The sequence below is a fragment of the Cebus imitator genome, unplaced genomic scaffold, assembly GCF_001604975.1.
Source record: "Cebus imitator isolate Cc_AM_T3 unplaced genomic scaffold, Cebus_imitator-1.0 Scaffold496, whole genome shotgun sequence".
NCBI lineage: Eukaryota > Metazoa > Chordata > Mammalia > Primates > Cebidae > Cebus > Cebus imitator.
The window spans coordinates 198,450-212,994 of NW_016107811.1; the positions used below are offsets into that span (position 1 = coordinate 198,450).

Genomic DNA, 14,545 nt, shown 5'->3' on the forward strand with positions numbered 1-14,545 from the left:
AAAATATATATCATGTTAACACTATTTAAAAGAAAGCTGCAGGGGCTACATCAATATCAAAGAAAGTAGATTTCAGAGCAAAAAATATTAACAGGAGTAAAGAGGTTCACTTTATAATAGAAAGGGGATCAAATTCCCCAAGAAGACATAATTCTAAGTATTTATACACTTAGCAGCAGAGCTTCAAAATATATGAAGCAAAAACTGACAGAACCGCAATGAGAAACAGACAAATCCGCCATTATAGTCACGGATTTGAACACCTCTTTCAATGATTAATAGAACAAGTAGACAAGACTGAACAACATTATCAACCAATGTGACCTGACACTTATAGAACATTCTGTATTCTATATATATTCTTCTCAGAATATACATGTCTTTTTTATGAGCACACAGAGCATTTATCAAAATAGACTATTTTCTGGGTCAAAAAACAAGTCTAAATACATTTTTTAAAGTTTCCAACTTTTATTTAAGTTCAGAGGTACATGTGCAGGATGTGCAGGATGTGCAGGTTTGTTATATAGGTAAACGTGTGCCATGGTGGTTTGCTGCACAGTTCATTTCATCACCTAGGTATTAAGCCCAGCATTCATTAGCTGTTCTTCCTGTTGCTCTCCCTCCTCCCACCTCCCACCCTCCAACAGGCCCCAGTGGGTGTTGTTCAACCCCATGTGTCCTTGTGTTCTCATCATTCAGCTCCCACTTATAAGTAAGAACATGTGCCATTTGGTTTTCTGCTCCTGCGTTAGTTTGCTAAGGATAATGGCTTCAAGTCTAAATACATCTTATAACTTTCTTGTCTTTCTTTTCTTTTCGAGACACAGTCTCACTCTTGTTGCCCAGGCTGGAATGCAGTGGCTCAATCTTAGCTCACTGCAACCTCTGCCTCCCGGGTTTAAGCAATTCTCCTGCCTCAGCCTCCTGAGTAACTGGGATTACAGGTGCCTGCCACCACGCCTGGCTAATTTTTGCATTTTCAATAGAAATGGGTTTTCACCATGATGGTCAGGCTGGTCCCAAACTCCTAACCTCAGGTGATCCTCCTGCCTTGGCCTCCCAAAGTGCTGGGATTACAGGCGTGAGCCACCATGCCTGGCCTTTTTTTTTTTTTTTTTCCTGAGACTAAGCCTCCCTCTGTGACTCAGACTGCTAGAGTCAAATCAGTGGTGTGATCTTGGCTCACTGCAACCTCCACCTCCTGGGTTTGAGCCATTCTCCTGCCTCAGCCTCCCGAGTGGTGGGACTAGAGGCATGTGCCACCATGCCTGGCTAATTTTGTATTTTTAGTAGAGATGGAGTTTCTCCATGTTGGTCAGACTGGTCTCGAACTCCTGACCTCAGGTGATCTGCCTGCCTTGGCCTCCCAAAGTGCTGGGATTACAGGTGTGAGCCACCATGCCCAGCCCTCTGGTTTCTATTTTAAAGGCTATTGTGCATTTATTTAGCAATAATATTAGCAAAATGACTTTTTCTTCAGGATACAGAGGAATATGCTATGGAGGACCTAAACAAAAAGTACTACACTCCCTGCTTCCAAGATACGCTTTTATTGTTCTCATTGTAAAATTCTGAAATCAGTATGTAACTTATACTTGGTGTGAACATTTAACATGTTCCCTTTATTGTTTCTCCCAAATGCTGTTGGTGCATTTTAAAATTGCAGAAACACATATGTCAAAACTGTGGCCCATGTCTCCTACTTCCCCATGGTCTGTTAGAAAATGTGATGACTCTGACAGTAAATATGCTTCATAAAGCTGGGCTTACATCCTGTTGTCTTTCAGGAACTTGCTGGCTTGCTGCCAGACAGATATATTTATCAAATGCATCTGCAGAGTCAAGCATTTTTATTTTTGAGAGCTTAAAGTACTTTAGAGACTCTAGTTTCTATTCTGTAGTGAATAGGAGTATAACATAAAATCTCTTATATGTCAAAGAAAATAGCATTTATTTTCCTGGAAAAGGCCGTTTTTGTCTTCATGAAATAACTTCAACATCCTGGCTTAAGGACTGTTGTTATTACCTTCCTCACCACAGCCATCATCATGGTGTACATTCAGCAAGGGAAGAAAATTCAAAACTGATCCCAGTGTTAGTTAGAACTATTGTGGTTTAGGAGGACATTTTAAAATTAATTATAAAAATGAAGCCCTTAGGGGTAAGTTTGATGGCCTGGAGCAAGTAAAGAAAAAGCTAAACTACTTTATCAGATGTAAGTTAGAATCTGAGGGATTGAGACAAGTAAGTTAGCCAGGTAAGGAAGCACTGGGGCTGCAATCTGGCCATGTGTTGTGAGGCCTCCTGAATGCAGTGCCGTTTTTTTTTTGAAACGGAGTCTGCTCTGTCGCCCAGACTGGAGTGCAGTGGTGCGATCCACTGCAACCTCTGCCTCCCAGGTTCAAACAACTCTCCTGCCTCAGCCTCCCAAGTAGCTGAGATTACAGGTGCCTGCCACCACACCAGGCTAATATTTGTATTTGTAGTAGAGGCAGGGTTTCACCATGTTGGCCAGGCTGGTCTTGAACTCCTGACCTAGGTGACCCACCCACCTCAGCCTCCTAAAGTGCTGGGATTATAGGCATAAGCCACAGTGCTGGTTTAGGGTGCCTTTTTCTAAATGTGCCCAAAGGCACTATAAGGACCAGCAGTGACCTTAAGAGAGACCCAGCACAATGCCTAGAGGCTACAGTCTGAATGGAGAAGACACAAGACGATTTCTCCTTAAAAGGGAATGAACCAGGAATTTTTTTTTTTTTTTTTGGATACGTAGTCTTGCTCTGTCTCTCAGGCCACAATGCAGTGGTGCAATCTCGGCTCACTGCAACCTCTGCCTCCCGGGTTCTTGCAATTCTCCTGCCTTAGCCTCCCGAGTAGCTGGAACACAGGCACAAGCTAATTTTTTGTATTTTAGTAGAGCCAGGGTTTCGCTGTGTTGCCCAGGCTGGTCTCAAACTCCTGAGTTCAGGCAATCCTCCCGCCTCGGCCTCCCAAAGTGCTGAGATTATAGGCATGAGCCACCGTGCCTGGCCTGGCCCAGGAATTTTTAAGTTAAGAAATGTTAAAATCCAAATTAGGACAGTCTGCCTTAGAATGTCATCCCCCTCTGTGGCTCTCTTTCTTCAATAATAATACAGTGTGGATGAGTGGTGCTTTACAGAGAAGAGACTGAGGCAGTCTCCAGGGCCAGTGAGAGGACAAAGTGAGAAAAAGAGAGGAGAGACACGGAGCACTGCAGCTGCTGGAAGCAAGATTTCAGAAGCAGAGAACGCCAAGAGGAAACTAACCCCAGAGTATCCTCTGAGAAAATGGGACAGGCATTTAAACCAAATGTCATTTGAATTCCAAAGGACTCAGGAACCTCTATGAAGCTGGCATGTGTATCATTTAAAATCATTTGAGGAAGTAAGATCTGAGAGATTAACTAACTTGCTCAGGGAAAAAAGTAACACATCTGTAACTGGAATATGGCTCCTGGGACTCCTGCTTTCTGCCATAATGGAGCAAGGGGAGTGAAATTTGCCATCTTGGCTGGGTGCAGTGACACGCCTGTAATCCTAGGACTTTGGGAGGCCAAGGCAAGCAGATCACCTGAGGTCAGGAGTTTGAGACCATCCTGGTCAACATGGTGAAACCCCGTCTCTACTAAAAATACAAAAAATTAGCTGGGCACGGTGGCGCGTGCCTGTAATCCCAGCGACTCAGGAGGCTGAGGCAGGAGAATTGCCTGAACCGGGGAGGCGGAGGTTGCGGTGAGCCGAGATCGCGCCATTGCACTCCAGCCTGGGTAACAAGAGCGAAACTCCGTCTCAAAAAANTTTGTATTTTTAATAGAGACAGGGTTTCACCATGTTGGCCAGGCTGGTCTCGAACTCCTGACCTCAGGTGATCCGCCCACCTTAGCTTCCCAAAGTGCTGGGATTATAGGCGTGAGGCAACCCACCTGGCCAAAAGTTTCAAATAATACAAAGGATGTTTTGAACATAATAAAATTAAATTAGAAGTCACAACAGAAAGATATTTGGAATATCTTTCTGGAAACCAAGCACAAACTTCCAAAAGCCCATGGGACAAAAAAGAAATCAGAGGGAAATTAGAACATGTGGCTCCTTTATCTACATTTTAATTCAGTGACATAATCTTACCTGTCAAATGCTAGTTTTTGTTGTAACCGAGAGAGCACGAAATCACCACTGGGACAAAGACTAGGCCACATTACAGGGTCTTTATTGCCGGCGGCCCCGGAGGACTCACATCTCTCTAACCTGTGGCCCAAAAGGAAGGTGTCAAGACCTTTTATGCCCGTAAATCACCTCCTGGGCAGGGGTGAGGGTGAGGGGCTTCGGACATTCCGAGGGCCAGGGGACTCTGGACATTCCGATTGTTACTTAAGTGGTTCACAGAAGTCAAGATAAGCGTTAGTTTACTCATTGTCTGAGTAGGGTGGAAATTACAGACCTTAGTTACTTATTACAAGTCTTAGTTTTTCTTAAAATGGCATAGGGGCCAAAATGGCGTTGGTTTGGATGGCTTGCCTGTCACATTAGGGTTACAGAGAGCAGTTTCAATGGAAAGCTGAGGTATGGTGGAGGTATGCAGTTTATGGGGCAATTACCATGTCATAGTTTTACTTCTTCAAATTTATTTTTCCTATCCATTCAGCACGCAGAAGAAATCTTGTCACGACATGTTTAGGGTTTAACATATGTATTTTATTTCTGAAAGTCTGATTGTTGTCCTAGTAAGAAGTACTATTTTACAATAAGAGATCTTGTAAATTGAGTTGAAGGAGACCAAAATCCAACCCAAGCTAGAAAAAGGAGGATTTGCTGGAGGGATTCTGGAATAGCTCACAGAATTGAGAATACCATGTATATTTGTCTTGTATTGCTGCTGTGCTGAATTACCACAAACTTAACGGTTTGAAGCAATACATATTTATTATCCTTTCATTTTGGAGATCAGAAGTGAAAAAGGAGCCAAAATCAACGTGTTGAAGGGCTGCCTGCATTCCTTCTGGAGGATCTGTTTCCTTGGCTTTTCCAGCTTCTGGAGTTTGGTGCATTTCTTCTGTCTTCAAAGCCAGCAATGTCGGGCTGTCTTTCTCACACTGCCATCTCTCTGGTATTGGCTTCAGGTCCCTCTTCCACTCATAAGGATCCTTGTGATTATATCATATTGAGCTCCCACATTATCCACAATAATCTTCTCATCTCAAGGTCAGGTGATTAGCAAATTTAATTCCATCTTCTGACTTAATTCCCCTTTGCCATGTAACGTAACATATTTACATGTTCCAGGGATTAGGACACAGACTTCTTAGGGGCCATTATTCTGCCAATCATACCATATACACTGTTTGGGATTAAAAATGCACCACTGCAATCCCATAATGAGAAAAGGGGCAGGGAACTGTGGCTCATACCTGTAATCCTAACACTTTGGGAGGCTGAGGCAGGAGGATTGCTTGAGGCTAAGTGTTCAAGACAAACCTGGCCAGCAATAGCGAGACCCTAGCTCTAAAAAAAAAATAAAAGTAAGTGAAATGAAACATAACGAGTAAAGGAAACTGTAGTCTGTTTCAGAAGGCAATGTAAGCAACTTTGTTGGAAAATGAACTTTTTATCTTCAGGATGCCTTTAGAGCTGCAGAAATAAGTGAGTTCTACACAAGTAGAAAAAGCAAGATCAAAAGAAAGAAAGAGGAAGAGAAATAAAGAAGTATGTTTATAAGCATGTCAAGGCCCTTTTTTAGGAGCACTCAAACATCAAGCTCATTTATCTCAGGATTGTATCCTTATCAGAAAACTTAATTTCTATAGAGGATATGCAAAATACTCTCATGCTATTTCTTGTCTCTGCTATTTAGGAGACAATGAAATAACGAGCCAATTGATACAAAAGCAATTTTCCATTAAATGTGCTAGTGGAAAACAGTTTGCATTTGCATGTAATTCAGGCCTTGTTGAAATACCTAGCCAGCACTACAGTTCTTTGGTCCACTCAGCAGAAGCTCCGATATAATTTCACATCTGTCATTCAATGAAGGGTGCGCAGCCCCACTGCTTTGCTTGTTCTAGGGGACTAGATTAGACAACCGAGATCGAGTACAGTTTATCTTTCCAAGTAAAGTTCTCACCTCCCAATTGTGATCTCTCCCTTCCCATACAACGAGAGTTAGGAGGAGGGCTCCCACATCCAGTTACTATGCACAGAGTCATTGCAACAATCTAAATTTTTTTCTTTCCAAAGTTACCTGTTGTTTAGCTTTCCAGTCTCAAGACCAGTCCCCCTCATTCAGTGGTAGCTCAGGCATTTGGTTTGTAACAAGTCTTCTATTCCACCTGAAGCTCTGTCCTTATCTCTGTTCAGCCTATCTCTAGTGAGCTGTGCCTCCACTCAACTTTAGCCACTGCCTTCCTTGGCCACACCCTAGATCTTCCTGTCACTGGGAACTGCTACTCTACAGGAATAATAGATGCCATCCTCACTATCTGGCCACAGCATTCTATTCTTCCAGTTTTTTTCACTCAATAATTCTCCTCTCTGTTTTAGTCTAACTGCTGTAATAAACAAATTAAGGTTGGGCGTGGTGGCTCATGCGGGTAATCTCAGCACTTTGGGAGGCCAAGGTTGGCAGATCACCTGAGGTCAGGGGTTCCAGACAGCCTAGGCAACATGGTGAAACCCTGTCTCTAATTAAAAAAATTACAAACATTAGCTGGGCATGGTGGAGCATGCCTGTAGTCCAAGCTACTTGGGAGGCTGAGGCAGGAGAATCACTTGAACCTGGGAGACGGAGGTTGCAATGAGCTGAGATTGCACCACTGTACTCCAGACTGGGTGACAGAGTGAGGTTCCATCTTAAATAAACAAACAAACTTAAAATCTGAGTGTTTAGTCAATCATTGCTACCTGGTAAATCACCCTAAGATCAGCCCTGTGTGGGGGTTCATACCTGTAATCCCAGTGCTTTGGGAGGCTGAGGCAGGAGGATCACTTGAGCCCAGGAAGTTTGAGGCAGCAGTGAGCTATGATCACACCACTGCATGCCTACCTGGTCAACAGAGTGAGAACCTGTTCCTTAAAAAAANAAAAAAAAGAAAGAAAAATTTAAAAAATGAGGCTGGGCACAGTGGCTCACGCCTATAATCCCAGCACTTTGGGAAGCCAAGGTAGGTGGATCACCTGAGGTCATGAGTTTGAAACCAGCTTGGCCAACATGGTGAAACCCTGCCTCTAATAAAAATACAAAAATTAGCTGAATGTGATGGCAGGTGCCTGTAATCCCAGCTACTTGGAAGGCTGAGGCAGGAGAATTGCTTAAACCTGGAAGGCAGAGGTTGCAGTGAGCCGAGATCACACCACCGCACTCCAGCCTAGGAGACAAGAACAGGACTTTGCCTCAAACAAACCAACCAACCCACAACGACAATAATCATTCCCAGATTTGTAGGTCAGCCAGGGTTTGGCTGATGTAGTCTGAGCTTGAGGCAATGGCAGAGATGAACGAATGCCAAGTGGAAGCACAAGCAGTGTCTTAAGGCCTAGACACACTGTCACTTCAAATCACACACTGTTAGCCAAAGAAAGTCGCATGGTCAAGCCTAAAGTGAAGGGCCAGGAAGTCTGCTCTGCCTTCAGTGAGACAATGGCAAGAATATAGACATAGGGAGTGTTGAAAAATTGGGGCCAATAATCCAACCCACCACAGTGGCTTAACACAATAAATTAACTTTCTCCTTCATTTCACAGTTCATTGTAGTCAGCAAGGAAGCTCTGCTCTGCCTGGTCATTCTGCAACACAGGTACCTTTTACTGCTTGGCTCCCCCCATCTCTTTCGGCTTCCTAATTCTCTGCATTCAGCTGGCAGATGTGGAGAGATGGAGTGTCTAGATCACTGTAGTCAGCAGAATAATGGCCCCTAAAGATGTCCACATTCTAATCTCTGGAATCTGTGATTGTTAACTTTATTGCAAAACAGACTCTGCAGATGTGATTGAATTAAGGGTCTTTATTTATTTATTTATTTATTTTAAAGGCGGGGTTTCACCATGTTGGTCAGGCTGGTCTTGAACTCCCGACTTCAGGCGATCCGCCCGCCTTGGCCTCCAAAGTGTTTGGATTACAGGCGTGAGCCACCATGCCCAGCCAAATTAAGGGTCTTAAAATGGGGAGATTATCCTGGATTATCTGGATGGGCCCTAAATATAATGACCTTATAAAAGCGAGGCAAGAAAGTCAAGGAGAAAGAAGTAGGAGATATGAATATTGGAAACACTGGAGTGATGCGAGGAAGGAGTCACAAGCCAAGGAAGGCAGAAGACCTCCAGAAGCCAGAAAAAGTGAGGATTCTTCACTAGAGCTTCCGAAGGAAGGAACCCTGCCAACAACACTCCGACTTAAGCCCCGTGAAGCTCATTTCATACTTCTGGCCTCCAGAAGTAAGAGAATATATTTATGTTGTGTTAAGTAACTAAGGTTATGGTAAATTGCTATGGATGTGCACATATCGTCTTCAATCATGTTCCATCGAACTTAGGCACACAGCTACTCCTATCTGTACAGGAGCCAGGGAATATAGTCTCTTTATGTGGCCAGGATAAGAAAGAAAGAGGGTTGGGGCCAGTTGCCCCAACATCCCTTCATGGAGGCTTCCAGACCATGAATCCCACCAGCCAGACTGACCATCCTTCAGCTTCTCAAGAACACCACACTCCTGTCTTGTACCACATCTTTTTTTTTTTTTTTCCAAGACAGAGTCTCACTCTGTTGCCAGGCGCCAGGCTGGAGTGCAGTGGTGAGATCTTGGCTCACTGCATCTTGCCTCCTGGGTTCAAGCAATTCCCTGCCTCAGCCTCCCAAGTAGCTGGGACTACTAATTAGTACAGGCACGCGTCACCTAATTTTTGTATTTTAGTAGAGACAGGGTTTCACCATGTTGGCCTGGATGGTCTGGATCCTTGACCCCGTGATCCGCCTGCCTTGGCCTCCCAAAGTGCTGGGATTACAGGCGTGAGCCACTGCGCCCAGCCCCTCAAACCACACCTTTATAGCTACTGCAGTCTCGGCCTTTTAATGAGTTCTATGGCAGGTGATGGTGGTTTTCACTGGAATTTCTGAAAGCCTCCCATACCATGTTTACACCATTAGATTAAATGCAATGGGGGAAAGAGATTTTTTTTTCTTCTTTTTTGGAGACGGAGTCTCACTCTATTACCCAGGCTGGAGTGCAGTGGTGCAATCTCGGCTCACTGCAACCTTTGCCTCCTAGATTCAAGTGATTCTCCTGCCTCAGCCTCCCAGGTAGCTGGGACTACAGGCATGTGCCACAATACCTGGCTAATTTTTGTATTTTTAGTAGAGACAGCGTTTTACCATGTTGGCCAGGCTGATCTCAAACTCCTGGCTTCAAGTGGTCCACCCACCTTGGCCTCCCAAAGTGCTGGGATTACAGGCGTGAGCCACCAGGCCCAGCAGAGAGATTTTTAACAATTTAGAATTTATTGCATGCTGCCAGTATGCTTTTAAAATGAGAATACACGTGTTCTATTTTACTGTCCTTTTTAGAAACTGTAAGGCAAAGGAAATTGTGTAGATAGCAAGGTCAGAGAATTGACCAAAAAATGTGGCTGTAGAATATAAAAGAGTAAGTAATTCAATACATTTTCTGAATCATAAAGGAGAAAGAAACCTTAGGAGGTCATTTGGCTGAACTCTCTGCTTCTGAAAGCTCTAGACTGAAATCAACCCAGATGCAGTTGGTGAGGGGAGCTGATGGGAAGCGGGGAGAGGAGACAAGAAGGCCAGTAAGTGTGATCTATTCTAAGATCTCTAGGCATGGAGATGAAAAAGACCTTTTCAAAGTTTTGTTCCAGTCCTCAGAAGATCTCTGCATAGCTGAAATACTCAATGCTAATATTGGCTAGGAGCTTTACATATGGAAGACCTTCCAGCATCCAACTCAGCTATCTTCTAATTTTAAGGAAGAACTGAGGTTTGGGAAACTTCTGGGCCTCAGTCACATTCCAGGGAAAGCTAAAGTTCAAGATCTCTCCCTACATGACTGGGCTGAAATGCCAGATTAGAAAAGGGGCAGCCTGGCCGGGTGTAGTGGCTCATGCTTGTAATCCAGGCACTTTGGAGGCCAAGGCGGGTGGATCACCTGAGGTCAGGAGTTCAAGACCAGCCTGACCAACATGGTGAAACCCCATCTGTATTAAAAAAAAAAAAAAAAAGAAAGAAAAAGAAAAGGGGCAGCCCTCCAAACAAGTCATCTCTGCGTTCTAAAATGGGAAACAGGGCAAGAACCTCCCCTTACCATCAGCAGTTGCTTCAGAGTCTTTGATGCCCCAATTCCCTTCAAACCCCCTGTGCCTGTCCATTCCCTCCTCCTATCTCTCTCACTTCACCCTTTTCTCCTCACCTAACCTTGTCTCCTCCTCTTTTCTAGACTCAGGGCAAGGTCTTAGGAGCAGGCAGGAATATCTTGTTTACTATCGTCAGAGCTTGATATTCTAGCTAGACTACCCAAATGTCTTTCAAAAAAGGGCGAGTAACTGCTCTCTTTGTCATGGGGCAGTAAATCTCTAGGGTTTCAGTCCAGAGATAGGAAGCTAGCGAACAAAATTTGAAGAAGTGTTTAAATTCATTGTTTTAATATTTACAAAAACAAGTCCTGTTTCACTAACGAGTGGCAAATCCAGGACTCAAATGCAGTTTGTCTGACTTAAGTCTTTGCACTTGAAGAAAATCATTCTTTAACTCTTCTGCTCAAGGTCAGTCTTGCTTTATATTCCCCAGCTTTTTACTTCTTTCGTTGTTGTTATTGAGATAGGATCTCGCTCCGTTGCTCAGGCTGGAGTGCAGTGGGGCAATCTCAGCTTACTACAATCTCTGCCTCCCAGGTTCAAGCGATTCTCCCACCCGCTCAGCCTCCCAAGTAGCTGGGACCACAGGTGCGTGCAACCCCCATCTAATTTTTTGTATTTTTTGTAGAGACAGGGACCATGTTGCCCAGACTGATCTGAAATTCCTGGTCTCAAGCAGTCTACCCACTTTGGTCTCCCAAAGTGCCGGAATTATGGGCACGAGCCACTGTGCCTAGCCAATTCTATTTTACTGCAATGCATTTAAAACTACTGTTGGGAGGCCGGGCGCAGTGGCTCAAGCCTGTAATCCCAGCACTTTGGGAGGCCGAGGCGGGTGGACCACGAGGCCAAGAAATCGAGACCCTGGTCAACAAGGTGAAACCTCGTCTCTACTAAAAATACAAAAATTAGCTGGGCATGGTGGCGCGTGCCTGTAGTCCCAGCTACTCGGGAGGCTGAGGCTGGAGAATTGCTTGAACCCAGGAGGCAGAGGTTGCGGTGAGCCGAGATCGTGCCATTGCACTCCAGCCTGGGCAACAACAGCAAAACTCCATCTCAAAAAAAAAAAAAAAAAAAAAAAAAACTACTGTTGGGGCAGGGCGTAGTGGCTCACGGCTGTAATCCAAGCACTTTGGAGGCCAAAGCGGGCAGATCACCTGAGGTCGGGAGTTCAAGACCAGCCTGACCAACATGGTGAAACCCCATCTTTATATATATATATATAAACTACTGTTGGATTCCATTAAGGACTTACTATGCTACTGCTATGGTGGATTTATTCCTGCCCTTAAGGAGATTTAAATTCTTTGGGATTTCTGCTCACCCTGATTTCCTGCAATATCCCCACCTTCAACTTTGAATGTTTTTTTCTTTGTAAATGAACCTCCTTGAATCGGCTTAATTTAAGCATCATCTGTTTCCTATTAAGCCTTGATTGATAGAAAGGATCTGCTTGAACTCATGTGGCAGGTGACTAGCTGAGGCATGTGCCCCTTCTAGAGTTCAGTTATTGCTGCCCAGAGGAGGGGTTACATTTCCCACACCCGCTGCCTCAGGATGGGCCACAGGACTAATCGGGGCTCAAGTGATGTTGCTGCTGTCAGGTTTTGGCCCACAAGACTGTCCATTTGATCCTGGTGCTCTCTCTGCCCTCACTCAACAGCATCTGCACATCTAGGGCAAGCATTCTGAATCCTTTTGTGCTGTAGATGCCTGAATCCCTTCTCAGAATAATGCTTGTTTAAAAATAAGCTTTTTAGGCCAGGTGTGGTAGCTCACGCCTATAATACTCACTCTTTGGCAGGCCGAGGCAGGCGGATCACTTGAGGCCAGGAGTTTGAGACCAGCCTGGCCAACATGGTGAAAACTGTCTCTACTAAAAATACAAAAATTAACCAGATGTGGTGGCACACACGTCTAATCCCAGCTACTTGGGAGGCTGAGGCAGGAGAATCACTTGAACCCAGGAGGCAGAGGTTGCAGTGAGGTGAGATCGCACCACTGCACTCCAGCCTAGGTGACAGAGCAGGACCCTGTCTAAAAAAATGAAATAAATAAATAAAAATAAGCTTTTTGTTTTGCAATAATTTTAGATTTACAGACAATTTGCAGAGATAGTAAGTACAGTTCCCGCATGCTCCTTACTCAGTTTCAGTTTCTCTAAAATGGTCACCCTATGTTACTATGGTATGTTTGCCAAATTAAGAGACTAACATTGGTACATTATTATTAACTAGACTCCAGACTGCCACTAGCTTTTCCACCAATGTCCTTTTTCTGTTCCGGGGTCTAATCCAAGAAACCACGTTGTATTTAGTTGTCCCCTCTGGTCTGTAGTGATGTCTCAATCTTCCCTTTTTTTTCGTGACTTTGACAGTTTTGAGAAGTATTGATCAGGTATTTTGCAGGATTCCAGAGAAATGATTAAATGCATAAAATTGAGCCATAAAAGAAGAAAACCATATGAAATATAGGTATTAACATATTTGTAGAGACAAGGTCTCACATTAACATGGCATTAATGTTTTGTTTTGTTTTGTTTTGTTTTAAATCAGTCTCTGTAGAGACTGTCAAAAATTGCCAGTGCCAACTGTATTGCAAGTCGTCATGGCGACATATTGGGAAAAGCTTTCAATTAGTAATAATTGCACCTCGGATAAACCTCATTTGCTATGATACTGCCACTACGCAAAGCTCATGGTGTTAATGTTAATGTGAGACCCTGTCTGTTTGATCCTGATGCTCTCTGTGCCCTCACTCAACAGCATCTGCAGCTCTAGGGCAAGCATTCTGAATCCTTTTCCACCAATGTTCTTTTTCTGTTTGGGATCTAGTCCAAGAAACCACACTGTATTTAGTTGTCTCCTCTGGTCTGTGGTAGTGGCTCAGTCTTCCCTTTTTTCATGACTTTGACAGTTTTGAGGAGAATCGAAATCCTCACAATTTTAAAAGGCCAGGCACAGTGGCTCACACCTGTAATCCCATACTTTGGGAGGCCTAGGAGGGAGGATTGATTGAGCCCAGGAAATAGAGACCAATCTGAGCAACACAGGGAGACCCATCTCTACAAAAAATTTTAAAATTAGGCTGAACATGGTGGCTCATACCTGTAATCCCAGCACTTTGACAGTCCAAGGTGGGTGGATCATGAGGTCAAAAGTTGGAGACCAGCCTGACCAACATGGTGAAACCCCATCTCTACTAAAAATACAAAAATCAACTGGGCATGGTGGCACATGCTTGTAGTCCCAGCTACTCAGGAGGCTGAGGCGTGAGAATCGTTTGAACCTGGGATGCGGAAGTTGTAGCGAGTTGAGATTGTGCCCCTGCACTCCAGCCTGGGCCGTACAGTGAGACTCTGTCTCAAAAAAAAAAAAAAAAAATTAGCCAGGTATGGTGGCGGGCACCTGTAATCCCAGCTACTCAGGAGGCTGAGGCGTGAGAATCGTTTGAACCTGGGATGCGGAAGTTGTAGCGAGTTGAGATTGTGCCCCTGCACTCCAGCCTGGGCCGTACAGTGAGACTCTGTCTCAAAAAAAAAAAAAAAAAATTAGCTGGGCGTGGTGGCATGTGCCTGTGGTCTCCACTACTAGGCAGGCTGAGGTAGGAAAATCACTTGAGCCTGGGAGGTGGAGGCGGCTGTGAGTTGTGTTCTCGCCACTGCCTTCCAGCCTGGGTGACAGAGCGAGACTCTGTCTCAAAACAAAAACAAAAACAAACACAAACAAAAATATAGAATAGGCTGGGCATGATGGCTCACACCTGTAATCCCAGCACTTTGGGAGGCCAAGGCAGGTAGATCACTTGAGCCCAGGAGTTCGAAACCAGCCTGGCCAACATGGTGAAACCCCATCCCTATTAAAAATACAAAAATAGAAAATTAGCCAGGGTTGGTGGTGTGCACCTATAGTCCCAGCTACTAGGGAGGCTGAGGCAGGAGAATCACTTGAATCCAGGAGGCAGAGGTTGCAATAAGCCAAGATCATATCACGGCACTCCAACCTAGGTGGCAGACTGAGACTCTGTCTCTTAAAAAATGTATACATATACACATTATATATATTGTATATATATATAATGTATATATATACACATTATATATAATGTGTATATATATAATATGTATATATATACACATTATATATAATGTGTATATATATAATATGTATATA

The 14,545-nt window shown here is 44.1% G+C and overlaps 1 non-coding gene across 1 annotated transcript; it reads right to left on the reverse strand.

Annotated features, from left to right (window-relative positions):
* Window positions 1–12,928: 12,928 nt before the first annotated feature.
* Window positions 12,929–13,069, reverse strand: LOC119468809. Its single transcript, XR_005197581.1, has one exon. It is a non-coding gene; the product is annotated as a U4 spliceosomal RNA (small nuclear RNA).
* Window positions 13,070–14,545: the final 1,476 nt, after the last annotated feature.